Source organism: Bacillus rossius, chromosome 8, assembly GCF_032445375.1.
Source record: "Bacillus rossius redtenbacheri isolate Brsri chromosome 8, Brsri_v3, whole genome shotgun sequence".
Lineage (NCBI taxonomy): Eukaryota > Metazoa > Arthropoda > Insecta > Phasmatodea > Bacillidae > Bacillus > Bacillus rossius.
Window position 1 is genome coordinate 16,480,691 of NC_086336.1, and position 12,995 is coordinate 16,493,685.

The window sequence follows — 12,995 nt, forward strand, 5'->3', positions numbered from 1 at the left end:
ATAATATTTATACGGTTTACAAACAATTCGAACGGAATTAACAATGTGAATATTAAGGGCGTTATGAATATTTTTGTATTTCAACCCCTGTTATTTTTCATCCCTTGCAGTAATGGTTGGTCATAAAAAAAATTATTTCGGACGAAAGTTGTAGATAATATTGAGAAGTTTTACAATAAAAAGTAATGGATTTAATAATGTACAAAGTACGTATTTTAGGAATTTTTATTTATTCATACCCTTCTTTCAACCCCTTGCAACAATGTTTTTGCTTATCAAAAATTGTTTCAGCCAAAAATTTGAGATACAAATTATAAGATCTGCAAACACTTTGAACGAATTCGATGGTGTGCCTACGAACAGTCGAACAGAGTTATGATTCTTTTGTCCTGCAAACCTTGTTTTTTCCTCCCCTTGCAGTTATGGTTATCGTATCAAAATTGTTTTTAGACATAAGTTTTTAAAACTTGACCTAGATTTTCGATGTTTATATTTATAACAATTTTCCGGAAGTCGAACCATGGTAACGGCTACAATAGGTAGTATATCTTCTAAATCTACCTAACATTGTGTGTATGGAGTCCAGGCGCGTCAGAAGTGGAACTTCTTGCTTGTTTGTTAAAGATAGGGATAAATTATTAGCCTTTTTCGTGCTCTCTTTGATGGTTTATTACACGCTGCCAATGATACCTACCTCTTATCTGCTTCTGAACCTTATTACTTTAGGCATTATGTTAAATTACTATCTCTAGCTGAATAGAATGCAATAACAAATAACCCTCCAATCGAAAAAAAATTACACTTATAAAGTCTATGTCCTAAGTCAATAAGTAATTTTGAAATTTCAAATCACATTGTTCACATACCAAAAAATAATTTACACTTAAAAAGCTAACCTATTAAGTCTATACTTCGTTTTTACACTTTCAGTCACATTATTGAATGAAAATTAATGATACTTACCTATAATGTTAATTGTGCATTCAATAACTCTTTTCCACGCGTATAAATAAATTGTAGATACTTTAAATAAAATAAAATAAATATGATAGCGTCAATCATTAGCCGTTACGAAAACTTAATGTTAAAGTTAGTAGATAAACACAAGCAGCGTTACGAGAATTCCGTAGCATCACTGCTGGAAATTTCTACCTCTCCCATGCCGTATCTCCGTAAGGCCGTTACAACTTGTCACACTATGTACCCTTCCCCCCCCCCCCCCTTCATATTGCCATCTTCCCATTCGACAGCTAGCGCATGTATTGGAGTGCGTCGCCGCTGACGCACTCTCCTCCCCACCCCGTACCTATCCCCTCATGCGATCGGAATTTTGGTAACGCTCGAAAATTATAGCCTCCTCAAAAAGAAGTTTCACTTCAAATGTTTCAAATATGTTTTTTTTAATACCTATAATAAAATCCTTTACTTACGAGAACGGGTGTAAATAATAACGGTTTGATTTAAATGAAATTAAGCAAGGTTTTATACAGCGATTGGCTTCAGATAGGCTTAAAATAAATAGTCGTCAGAGAGGAGACGGCCAGATCTCCCGGGAAGAAAACCGTCGCCGACATGAGTAAACGCCATGACATCAGCCCTAAACTCTCCAAGACGCGCCATTAATCACGGGCCGGCACGCAGGCTTGCCAACTGCTCGCCAGGACACGTCGTGACGCTCCCGGCGCCGGCGAGACCGGACAGCCTGTCCGACACCGCGCGCGGAGGTGCGAGGTCGGGACATTCCGGGACATTCCGGGACCTGCCGGCGTTACGTCACGCCAACCTGCTCGCTGTCAATTCCCTGGAGCGTCCGCGATGATTGCTGGGATGCGCGTGCAGGCTGCTTTATCCATTAATCCATCACTCCCTGGCTGACGTCACCACTTAGCCGGCCGCGGGGACGCGTCGGGGGAAGAACCGTCCAACCGCCCTCTCGAGTAGAAGCAGTGCCACAGAGTAGCGGCGTGCACACACACGTGCAGTTAACACGCTAAATACTTTACATCTTCAGTTTATGTAAATGGATCCTGATCTGAAAGGTAAACTGAACGAATAACTGAACAGAACGTTTGTAGCCACAGCTCAGTTTTTCGTCCAGTTTCTCCAGTTTTTTCCATCAGTTGTGTCAGATGAGAGACCGTCATAAATTGTTATGATGTGTAACATCTAAGCTCTCGGTACGCGGCATTTGGTAGGAGTGATTTCGTGTATGTAACCGAAATCGCGTGAAGCGGAAATGTGTAACAACCTCGGTGCTGCCATCTATGGCGGAAGGTGCGAACCAAAGTTCACAAAGACAAAGGAAAACTTTATAGTATTAACTGTTTAGTTAATTTTAACACGACGGGCAGTAATTTAATAAAAATTACTTTCGAAAAACAGGTCCAAAGCCGAGGTTTAGTTATTTTTTCAATTCTTTATCGCTTTCATCGGAGCCGTTTGTTTTATTATATAGTTTAAAATTTCGGTCTGAACACACGAATTTGCTCGTTACCGAGTTTGGATGTTACACTATATATATATATATATATTTGCCACTTCACAATTAAAACGTGATTGAACTACTTTTTACCTTTTCTACGAGTTCGTCCTAAGAGATAGCCTTTTTGTAATTATTCCAGATCCCACAGCTCGGAAAGGGATGCATATGTTTCCATAAATGAAAGAATAGCATCGCGAAACTTTGCTCGCAACTGACGGAACTGAGAGAACTGACGCTTGACCGGGGGAACTGAGGTCCCAGACTCCCGCCCGGACAGAACTTCTGTTAAACGTTCACATGTGAGTCACACGTGGAAGACTGAGCTCATAACAGTGCATGCAGTATATAGTCTGAAACAGTTACGCCGCGCGGCAGTGAGGCAGAAATACCTCACCGAATTGGATAAAGCTAATTAAAACCAAATCAAATACCATACAAACGAATTTTATTTTTAATTCTTAGACAGTGCACTCAATGAAATTTTTAAATCAACATGTTTCAAACAGAATATATCCCATTTGGTCGTCCCCGCTGTCTTCCTCTCATTAGTTTTCCATGTATGCGTGCCTTTCCGGGTAGAATGCCAGCAACTTCCTGGGTTATAAACTACGAACTAAACACAAGACTCAAAAAGTTAAATAACATTTTCGAATGCCCGCTTGTAATTTAAATAAGACGCAAAAACGCAACTCAAGCATTTGCCAACATTTAACCTCTTGCGATACGGCTTGTTTTTCCGCATTATATTTTTGAAGTGGCGAGTGTCGAAAGATTTTAATGATGCAGACGTCATGGATTTATATGGCAATAATTTTCTTTTTATAACACGCATTGTGTTTTCAAGTACTAAATATTTCACAGTGAAAAGAAAAGATGCTTTTAAATAAAATTACTAATAATTTATATGTTGTGAAAAACGTTGTTCAACATACAATCTTGCAGTTGCTGATGTCTTGCAACTTGAGTGTTTTATAAACTAACGTAGTTTTCTTGCATTTGTTTGGTGTTACGTACTTACACTCTTGCGTTTCTTCCAAAGTTTATGAACCCAGACTATAAGAGCTTCCGGCATGCTGTTAAAGTATAAGGCGTACTATCACTCGAGGAAGAGGGGCCATTTCAGACATAATTTATCATCCATCCAAGATGCTTGTTTATTAGTAATGTAAATATTATACACTTAGGAAGTTCGGTGATCGTTAGAATTATGATATTATCTTCTTCATAAAAAAATGGGGTAAAATAAATAAATATAAGGAATTTAAAAATTATTTATATTGCCATATCATAATATTGTAATTGTATTAAAGCACTATCTCTTTTTCTTCTTCAGATTGAGTCTACCTATATTCGAAATGCTTCGCTCAAGGGGAGGCCATGGACGGACACTGTGTAAAGCGGTTTGCGGAAGACCAAAAATATTGGGCGGAGTGAAGTGTTTATACGTGGTGAAAATAGTTTTAAAGGACGGATTGTATGTGTTTGGGTAAATTTAAACTTTTGTTGTGTTGTTATTGGTCCTTCAAAGCGTGTCAAAACTAACAATGATCCAATGAGAACGCAAATAAAGAGTATAATGACATACGTTCCAGCCTCATTCCCAATTATAACGCGAACTTCACGGGTAATAGAACTTTATTCCTGCTAAGTTTTGAATAATTCAATATGACTACGGTGAAGGAATTTAAAAAAAAAAAAAACGCGTGAGCGAGTCTTTGAGTTCTCATGTTACAAATAATACACTTATAATATGAAACTCGGTCATGAAATTTAACATAGAATTGTTTAAAATACTGCAGAGCGTGATGGATGGATGTACCTAAATTGTGTTTTCAACTAAATTTCGTTACGCAAATCACACGTAGTTTCCGCATCCGCCGCTAGAATTCGCTGCCGGAGCAGCTACGTCGACAAGTGAATCATTTATCAGACCGAAATTTTAAACTTTATAATGAAACAGCTCCAATAAAAGTGAAAAAAAAACTTGAAAACATACTAAACCCCGGATTTGGACCTGAAAAGGAATTTCCCTTAAACACTGTCCAGCTTGCTAAAGTTCATTAAAGAGTTAATTAAAATAAAGTTTCTTTTCGTATTTGTGAACTTTGGTTCACGCTATCCGCAGCACAGTGGTTACACATTTCCGTTCCATGAGCCTCCCGTTCCATTCCCTACCAAATGGCGTGCTGCGAGAGCTAAGACGTCACACAACTGCCTCCACGGCTTCCCTGTGGTGTGACGTGCCGCGCAGCTGGTGGAAGGGCGCAGCTGGCCCGGAGTACCCGAGAGTCGAGTTGCAACCGCTACCCGATCGGCAGAGGAGGAGGGGGGAGAGACCATAACGAGAAAAAAATTGGTTGTCTGTAAAGTCGGTTTACGGTCGATAGTTTAACGTGACAACGTCATAACAAAACATTGATGAAATTATTGCATACTTTTATGAATAAAATTGAATCATTTTTTATTTTAATAATAAAAGAATAAATACTTGAAATTATACTAGTAATCAGATTTTTAAAATGCAAGAATAATTTACCTTTATTGCCGAAATTGTTGTAATAAGCAATGAAAACCACATTAACTTTACACTTCACTTTATAAACAGTCGACGAAACAGTTCACGTGTAGATGACTTGTAATTAATTTTAGAAACTAGCGTTTAGCTATAAAGTTTAAATATAATTATGAACAAGTTTTCATATAAATAACTGTAATCAAATATCTATCATCAGTTATATGAATCACCATAATTTTTTAGTCAATTGTAACATAACCTATTATTACTGCACTCGCCGACAGCGTAACGGAACAATGAGCGAAACGGGACACAGCGTAACGGAACAATGTGTGTAACGGGACACTTTTCGTGCGTGCAGCCGGCGTTCATCGATTTATTAGACGTTGTCACGTCAATAAAGGAAATCAACATGGATGCACGTCTAAAAAAAAAAAGAAAACAGGCTATAGTGCGACAAGAAGCAAAAGAATCTGCGCAGATCCCAAGGTATGGGTGATCACGTGACGAGAGCGTCAAGAAGAGGAGGCGATCAATAAAGAAGTCGTTTGGCGGACAACACGTGATTGGATAACCACTTCTTTACCTTGTTTGTAATTGACTCAGGGTCTTCAGGAGCTTGACGAAAGCACTGTAGTCCAATCATGAATGCGAAAACACATGCATACGTGCTTCATGCATATTTTATGACCCAATGCATACGCAAATAACCGTGGCTATACCTAAAAAATCATTATTAAATGTTTACGAGATACATCGTTCGACTTGTAGATTTTTAAATGTTGTAATTTTCGTAAACGAATAAACATTTCTGTCGCACTTTTGTCACATAATTAGTCCTAGAAGGAGAACAAACTTCATTAAATATTCGGAACTACCCACTGAACTAAATTTTTTAACATGATTTAATTTACTCCCCGCACAACCAAATATAACTACATAAATACTGCTAGTAGACACTATAATAATGCTATTTAAGTAACTTACTTCTTGAGCAGAACCACGCGGCGTGAAGACTCGTCCAGAAGCGGAGTGAAGTAATAATGGAATATTAGACTCGGGTTCGTACACGGGAGCGTTCTGAGCTGTTTCCTTCCAGGTTACTCCAGACATGCTGGAATGCTTCCCACTGCAGGCCGTGGTTATCATTTGCCCAGTTTCCCTGGGTTGTATCGTCCATGTCGGAGCTCTCATCCTACAGACTGAAAGGAAATTTAACCAGCAAATATGGCAGAACTTCTATAAATTTTTACTTTTCCTTAAACAAACAGATTTGAGACTGGAAAGTTTCGTGAATTCATTTAACGACATGTTTAACTTAAATAATTATATTTTTCCGCGCCGTCTTCAACTGGGACACAATTAACTAATACAATAACAAACCAACATCAACTGAACGGTATAAAAATATCCAGGTCACCTGAATCCAAAACGTCTCTCAAAGATAGCAGACAATAAGCAAATTCAAGGTCAGAGAAAAAAAAAACCAACAAGTCTAGCCACCAGTTCTTTGCATGTGAAATTTCATTGTCTTCTTACGAATAGGTAGAGGCAAGATAAATTTATTCACCGGAAGTAAGTATCTTTTAGAGTCGTATACTCGTAATAATACGTAGAGACCTGAGAATTCACGTTATTATCTGGCGAGCGACAGCCTATAATGCAAATTATTGTTCACTTGGGTGTCGCGAGTATTAGGATCATGGGTAGGGGCAGGCATTTTTCACGAATAAATCTGAACGACTACTGGACTGCAACAAGGTACACCCGCACCAGCGGTTTCCTTCTTGTGATCAGCGGCCGTCTGCGAGAGAAGTCGTTGCCTTACTTGACCGGGCCATACAGGACGCATTTTATTCCGCGCTGAATTACTGAGATTGGTGTTTGTAACAATCAACATGGACGTGAAAGAAACTCACTCAATCAATAAACACAAGACGATGCTAAATTGTTTTAAATTTCAGCTCGTCTCTGAATCTTTTCGCGAAATGTGCATGCCCCTAATCATGGGTTAAGTGTAGAGAAGGGGAAAATTCGCGGGTTCGATGACTTCCAACAGCATTGAATATTCTGTATACTCGAGCAAAGTCACCTCCTGACTCGCGAGGCGTCTCAACTGGGTAACTTGTTATTCGATACTTATTTGGTTTAGTGTTTCTAATTGGCCAAGTTTCCGCCAGACTGACAGCGAACCAGTAGCAGAAGACGCACAAAGTTTTAATTAATTGAATTTTATAATATCACTAGAGACTTGTGTGAATAACCTCATAAACGTGAACTGCGTCCTCAGTGGAAACCCGCTCCCCAAGAAAAAGAGATCAATAACAACATCGCAGAAGTCAAATGACCCAATCACCTGCAATCCGGCAGGAAGCTGAACTGTGTCATCATTAGAGACCGGAAAAATTCGCGGATTCATTTCGCGATACGCTAAAATTAAAATACATATACCTTAAAAGCTGCTTTTGTTATTGGTTCAATGTTCATCTGGACGACTCTGGGCCAATGGGAAATGCTCAACCAAAGAAGTATCGTATCACAAGCAAACTAGTTGTGTACTGAGGACTGTGTAGTCTATCCTGAAGGTCATCGAAACCGCGAATTTTTCCGGTCTCTAACTATAAGCCACCGAGGAACAGACAGGAAAACACGTGGCCCGGAGAGAAGGTGGACCACGCGAAAGAAGCTGCACACGTCCTGTGGGATGACCGTACGCCGCGCGGCACGGCGACTTCTCCGGGCAGTTTTCTCACGGAGCAGGAGGGTCGAAGGGGGGGGGGATGGGGGGGTAATTGCCGCAGCAGGAACCACGTGGGCCGGCAGGAAGGCGCGCGATAGGCCCGCCACATCCTGGCCTCGCTTCCCGTCACCTTCGGCCGACCTGGCGTCCACCTTGCCGCGCCGCTGCACTGGCGTCCTGGCTCGGAGACCGCCGTCCGAGCACCGTGGAGGGACTCTCGGCTACAAGCGACGGCGCGTCTTCTGTCGGTGTCACTCTCGACTATCACAGACCTCACCAGCTGCACAGACAACCACCTAGGAGTTGTGCTGGTGAGGCGGGATGATAAGTGCTACGCTCGCCGGTGCTTCTAGCGCGGTGTCGCCTCTAAGCGCAAGGCGCACAGTCATCTCGTCGCAACTATGATACATGAACGATAAGGCGGAGAAATTAAGATAACAGGTGTAAAGCAAGTCCCTCAAGTGTTTTAAGAATTTGTACCAGTAGTTTTGTGTGTAGAAATTATTTGAAATCAAGCGTTTTAGCCATTTTCACTATCCTAAAAACGCAGTTTAAAAACGAAATACAGAACTACTTATCTGGACTCCCGTGTATTCTTATATGCTTTACTTAAAACGGACACCACTCGATTATCTTGAGCTGTTTTCCAATCTCGTGTTCTTTTTTTTTTTTTTTATTTATTTTTTTTACTAAAACAATGCACACCAAATGTGTGCCCTGGTAGGCGCTTTACGTTTTCCCCTCACTCTACTTTCCCCCAGGATGTTCAATAAATATTTCTATTTCGCGGATTCATTGAGCAGCAGAGAAGATGTGAAGCACGTGTCCAGCTGCTCCACGTTGATGATTGGACCGCGGTGCTACCGGACACGCCCTTGGCAACCCTGAGCCAGTTGTAAACCAGGAGTGTTCGCCCAGTCACGTGTATGTGACCTTGTTATCGACCACTCAAAGCTTTATTATTAGAGACAGGAAAATTTCACTGATTCTTTTCGCGATACGCTTAAATTCAAATACATATACCTTAAAGCTGCTTTTGTTATTGGTTCACTGTACATCTGGACGAAACTGGGCCAATGGGAAATGCTCAACCAAAGAAGTATCGTATCACAAGCAAACTAGTTGAGACGACTCACAAGTCAGCAGCCAATAAGCAGGCGTTATTTTCCCGAGTATACTGAGGATTGTGTAGTCTATCATGAAGGTCATCGAAACCGCGAATTTTTCCAGTCCCTATTAATTATATATAGGCAAGTTGAATTCAACCTAAAATGGAAAGAAACCTCCCAATAATCGCGAATTTATCAATTATTCAATTACTGCAGTCATCTTCTAATTTAATATGGCTACATAAAAAAAATTGTATGTAATTTTACAGAGGATTCCTTTGGAAACCAGTTGCCAAGAAATATTCTGCAATACTACAAGAATGATATTGTAACTTTGTACAACATATGGCTAGGTTTACTTTTGCATATAAGAAGTTCGTTTTTCGAGATAATACTGAGTTTTTCTTACGAAAATGGGAGCATAATTTTATATTTTAAGTGATGTTTCATTTTAGGCAGTTAAGACTGGAAAGCTATTAAGCGAACTGTTATATATAATAATAATTTTAACTATTGGAGGTATTGGGACAGCACAAAGCATAAATACCCGAGTAAGAATCCGAACCCAGTATTACTGCGAACACTATTTTTAGTGATACAGATGTTTTTCATGAAAATGTACAAAAATCTGTAATTTTACATTAATATTTGTTCTAAAAAATTACAGTGTATCCAAACTGACAATTTTTTTTTTCACAGTTAGTTGATGTGTGCTCATCAGTTACTAGCTGGCTCGTCTCGGCAGCTGGTGCGTCAGGCTGGCAGTTAGTTGATGTGTGTTCATCAGAGTTATGAGCTGGCTCGTCTCGGCAGCTGGTGCGTCAGGCTGGCAGTTAGTTGATGTGTGCTCATCAGAGTTACGAGCTGGCTCGTCTCGGCAGCTGGTGCGTCAGGCTGGCAGTTAGTTGATGTGTGCTCATCAGTTACTAGCTGGCTCGTCTCGGCAGCTGGTGCGTCAGGCTGGCAGTTAGTTGATGTGTGCTCATCAGAGTTATGAGCTGGCTCGTCTCGGCAGCTGGTGCGTCAGGCTGGCAGTTAGTTGATGTGTGCTCATCAGAGTTATGAGCTGGCTCGTCTCGGCAGCTGGTGCGTCAGGCTGGCAGTTAGTTGATGTGTGTTCATCAGAGTTATGAGCTGGCTCGTCTCGGCAGCTGGTGCGTCAGGCTGGCAGTTAGTTGATGTGTGCTCATCAGAGTTATGAGCTGGCTCGTCTCGGCAGCTGGTGCGTCAGGCTGGCAGTTAGTTGATGTGTGTTCATCAGAGTTATGAGCTGGCTCGTCTCGGCAGCTGGTGCGTCAGGCTGGCAGTTAGTTGATGTGTGCTCATCAGTTACTAGCTGGCTCGTCTCGGCAGCTGGTGCGTCAGGCTGGCAGTTAGTTGATGTGTGCTCATCAGAGTTATGAGCTGGCTCGTCTCGGCAGCTGTTGCGTCAGGCTGGCAGTTAGTTGATGTGTGCTCATCAGAGTTACGAGCTGGCTCGTCTCGGCAGCTGGTGCGTCAGGCTGGCAGTTAGTTGATGTGTGCTCATCAGAGTTACGAGCTGGCTCGTCTCGGCAGCTGGTGCGTCAGGTTGGCAGTTAGTTGATGTGTGTTCATCAGAGTTATGAGCTGGCTCGTCTCGGCAGCTGGTGCGTCAGGCTGGCAGTTAGTTGATGTGTGCTCATCAGAGTTATGAGCTGGCTCGTCTCGGCAGCTGGTGCGTCAGGCTGGCAGTTAGTTGATGTGTGCTCATCAGAGTTACGAGCTGGCTCGTCTCGGCAGCTGGTGCGTCAGGTTGGCAGTTAGTTGATGTGTGCTCATCAGAGTTACGAGCTGGCTCGTCTCGGCAGCTGGTGCGTCAGGTTGGCAGTTAGTTGATGTGTGCTCATCAGAGTTACGAGCTGGCTCGTCTCGGCAGCTGGTGCGTCAGGCTGGCGAGTATACTGGAGAGTGCTGAAAGCTAGAGACTTCTTTATTTCATGAAAATGTTACGTGTCAACATATGATTCAGAACTATGTAGCTTTCTACTACCGTCATATGGAAACCTGCAATTTTGGCGTTATTATTTGACGAGCGTATAAAATGCAAATTATTTGTACAGTTGAACGTCCCTGGTTATGGGTATCTGTAGAGACCTGAAAAATCGCGTTATATTATAGCACCAGTATTGTCTCCACTTGCTTGAACACAAACAATTCGATGTCCATCGCCCATTGGTTGATGATATATTTTACCTTTCGGCTGGATTGCATGTGATTGCGCCATTCGAGTTTGTTGTTATTGGTCTCCCGTATTTGGGATCGGTTGAAAACTACGCATTGTCCAATTAAAACGTAATTTATGTTTAAAGTGGTATGCAGACCATCTCTCCAAAACAAAGCGAATTTTTCAGGTCCTTAGTTATTTGTCACATACTAAAGGACTGGAAGCTAATGGAAAGCCAATGTGAAACCGGAGAGAAGGTGGATTGTGACAATAACCAATGAACATATGACATAAGACTTCGGGACTTTAGGATAAAAACATTAAAAGTGTTTCGTATTACCAAGTTATTTAATTATCAATATCTTTAATGCAATGGTTACGCAGCATAGTATAATGGTGACAGAATAGTAACGACGTCTGGACGTGATCCGTAGGCGTTTGGACTGTCGCTGGCCGCTGTATGCGCGATGGGCAAGCCACGTAATCACTGCACCGTTTTATCATTTCCTTTTCGACGCTGCCGTAGCTCTCGTATTCGCTCGGCTCGACTCTTTATGGGCTTTTTGGATTCCATTCCTCTGACTTGCGTTTTATATAATTCCCAGTATATTTAAGAGTCGTATGAGACGACATCTTTAATTATATAGTAATTTTCATTTTCCACTTATATCCCGGCTAGTATTTTTATTGTCTATCTGCAGGTCCTAGCGCTCCACAAGCTCTCACAATGACACGCGAATGAACTTCCTGGCTACACGTGTTTCCACGCTACACACATTTATAACATTATATGCGCCTACACTGGTACGATGACGTCACGGACAAAAAAATACTGCGCGACACTTTCAGACATGATCTATCCGTTGTGGGCTCAACCATTTTTGAGGCATTATTGGTTTCTTAGTTATTAGAGACTCAAATCTGACGGTATTTTGTCATACAAGAATATTCAACCGACCATCACTGTAACGAGCTAATAGACATTTCCACGTCAAAACATTCTCTTTGGTCCAGACAAGCGCGGAAAAGCACCTCCCACCATTCTCAGCCAATAATACAACCTATAAGTTAGTACAAAACATTAACGCCGATTCATTTTACTCCAGCGAAACTCCATTTTCATACACATAATCAAGTTGGTTTTTTATACTTCTCGCGTTCTCGTGTATCGATAACTTACACATGGTTGCTTTACCACTTCTTCTCCTGGTTGATAACTGGCTCTGGGTCGTCAAGAGAGTGTTCAAAGCACTGCAATCCAATCATCTACTCAAGCAGACGTGTATGCGCTTCAAAAAACTAATTTGCCACCAAATAAACCCGGTAAATAATCGTTGCTGCAGCTATGTATAGTGGCGGGAAAGTAGGGTCAGTTTGGCTTCTGAAACAGCAGGTGTTCTGCGTGGCGCTGCGGCACAGGGAGGAAGAGAGAGAGAGAGAGAGAGAGAGCAGCAGCACCGCGAGGTCTCTAGAATTACCCCTGCCGTCAGTAATTGACCTGAGCGGCGACCCCGGCGAGGTAGCTGCCCACCGGCGCGACTGCCCACTCGCCGCGGGTACAGCAGTCCTCGCGACATGCGTCGCTCTCCCCTTCCCCCCACCAGTCTCGGCCGAGTTACAGGGCAAACAACCTACTAAACATTCCTCTGAAATACAAGGTATACTTCGTAAAACTACAAGCAAGATATTGCAAGTTTGTACAACACATACCTAACATGCACACTTGGAATCATGGGGGTATTACGAAAATTGGCGCATAATTTTATATTTTAATTGATGTTTCATTCAAAGCATATTTTTTTTAAACCATAGAAAAAAATAATAGAATATTCAACGAATTTTTACTTTATTGTGTTGTTATCACGCTTCTTACGTGCGCAGTTCATACTTGAAAAAGTTATTCAGGGAACTGTTTACAATTACCTTTAACTCTTGTAGGTACTGGGATATATGCATAAATGCCC

At 41.6% G+C, this 12,995-nt stretch overlaps 1 protein-coding gene across 2 annotated transcripts in view; it reads right to left on the bottom strand.

Moving 5' to 3' along the window:
- LOC134535535 (zinc finger protein 1) overlaps nucleotides 1–7,708 on the bottom strand; it is a 1,265,084-nt gene extending 1,257,376 nt beyond the window's left edge. Inside the window, exon 1 of one of the 2 annotated variants that reach the window (XM_063374681.1) lies at nucleotides 5,985–7,708. The gene's annotated coding sequence lies outside the window, so the exon portion shown is untranslated. The remainder of the gene's footprint in view (nucleotides 1–5,984) is intronic. The other variant, XM_063374682.1, reaches the window with a different exon arrangement.
- Nucleotides 7,709–12,995: the final 5,287 nt, after the last annotated feature.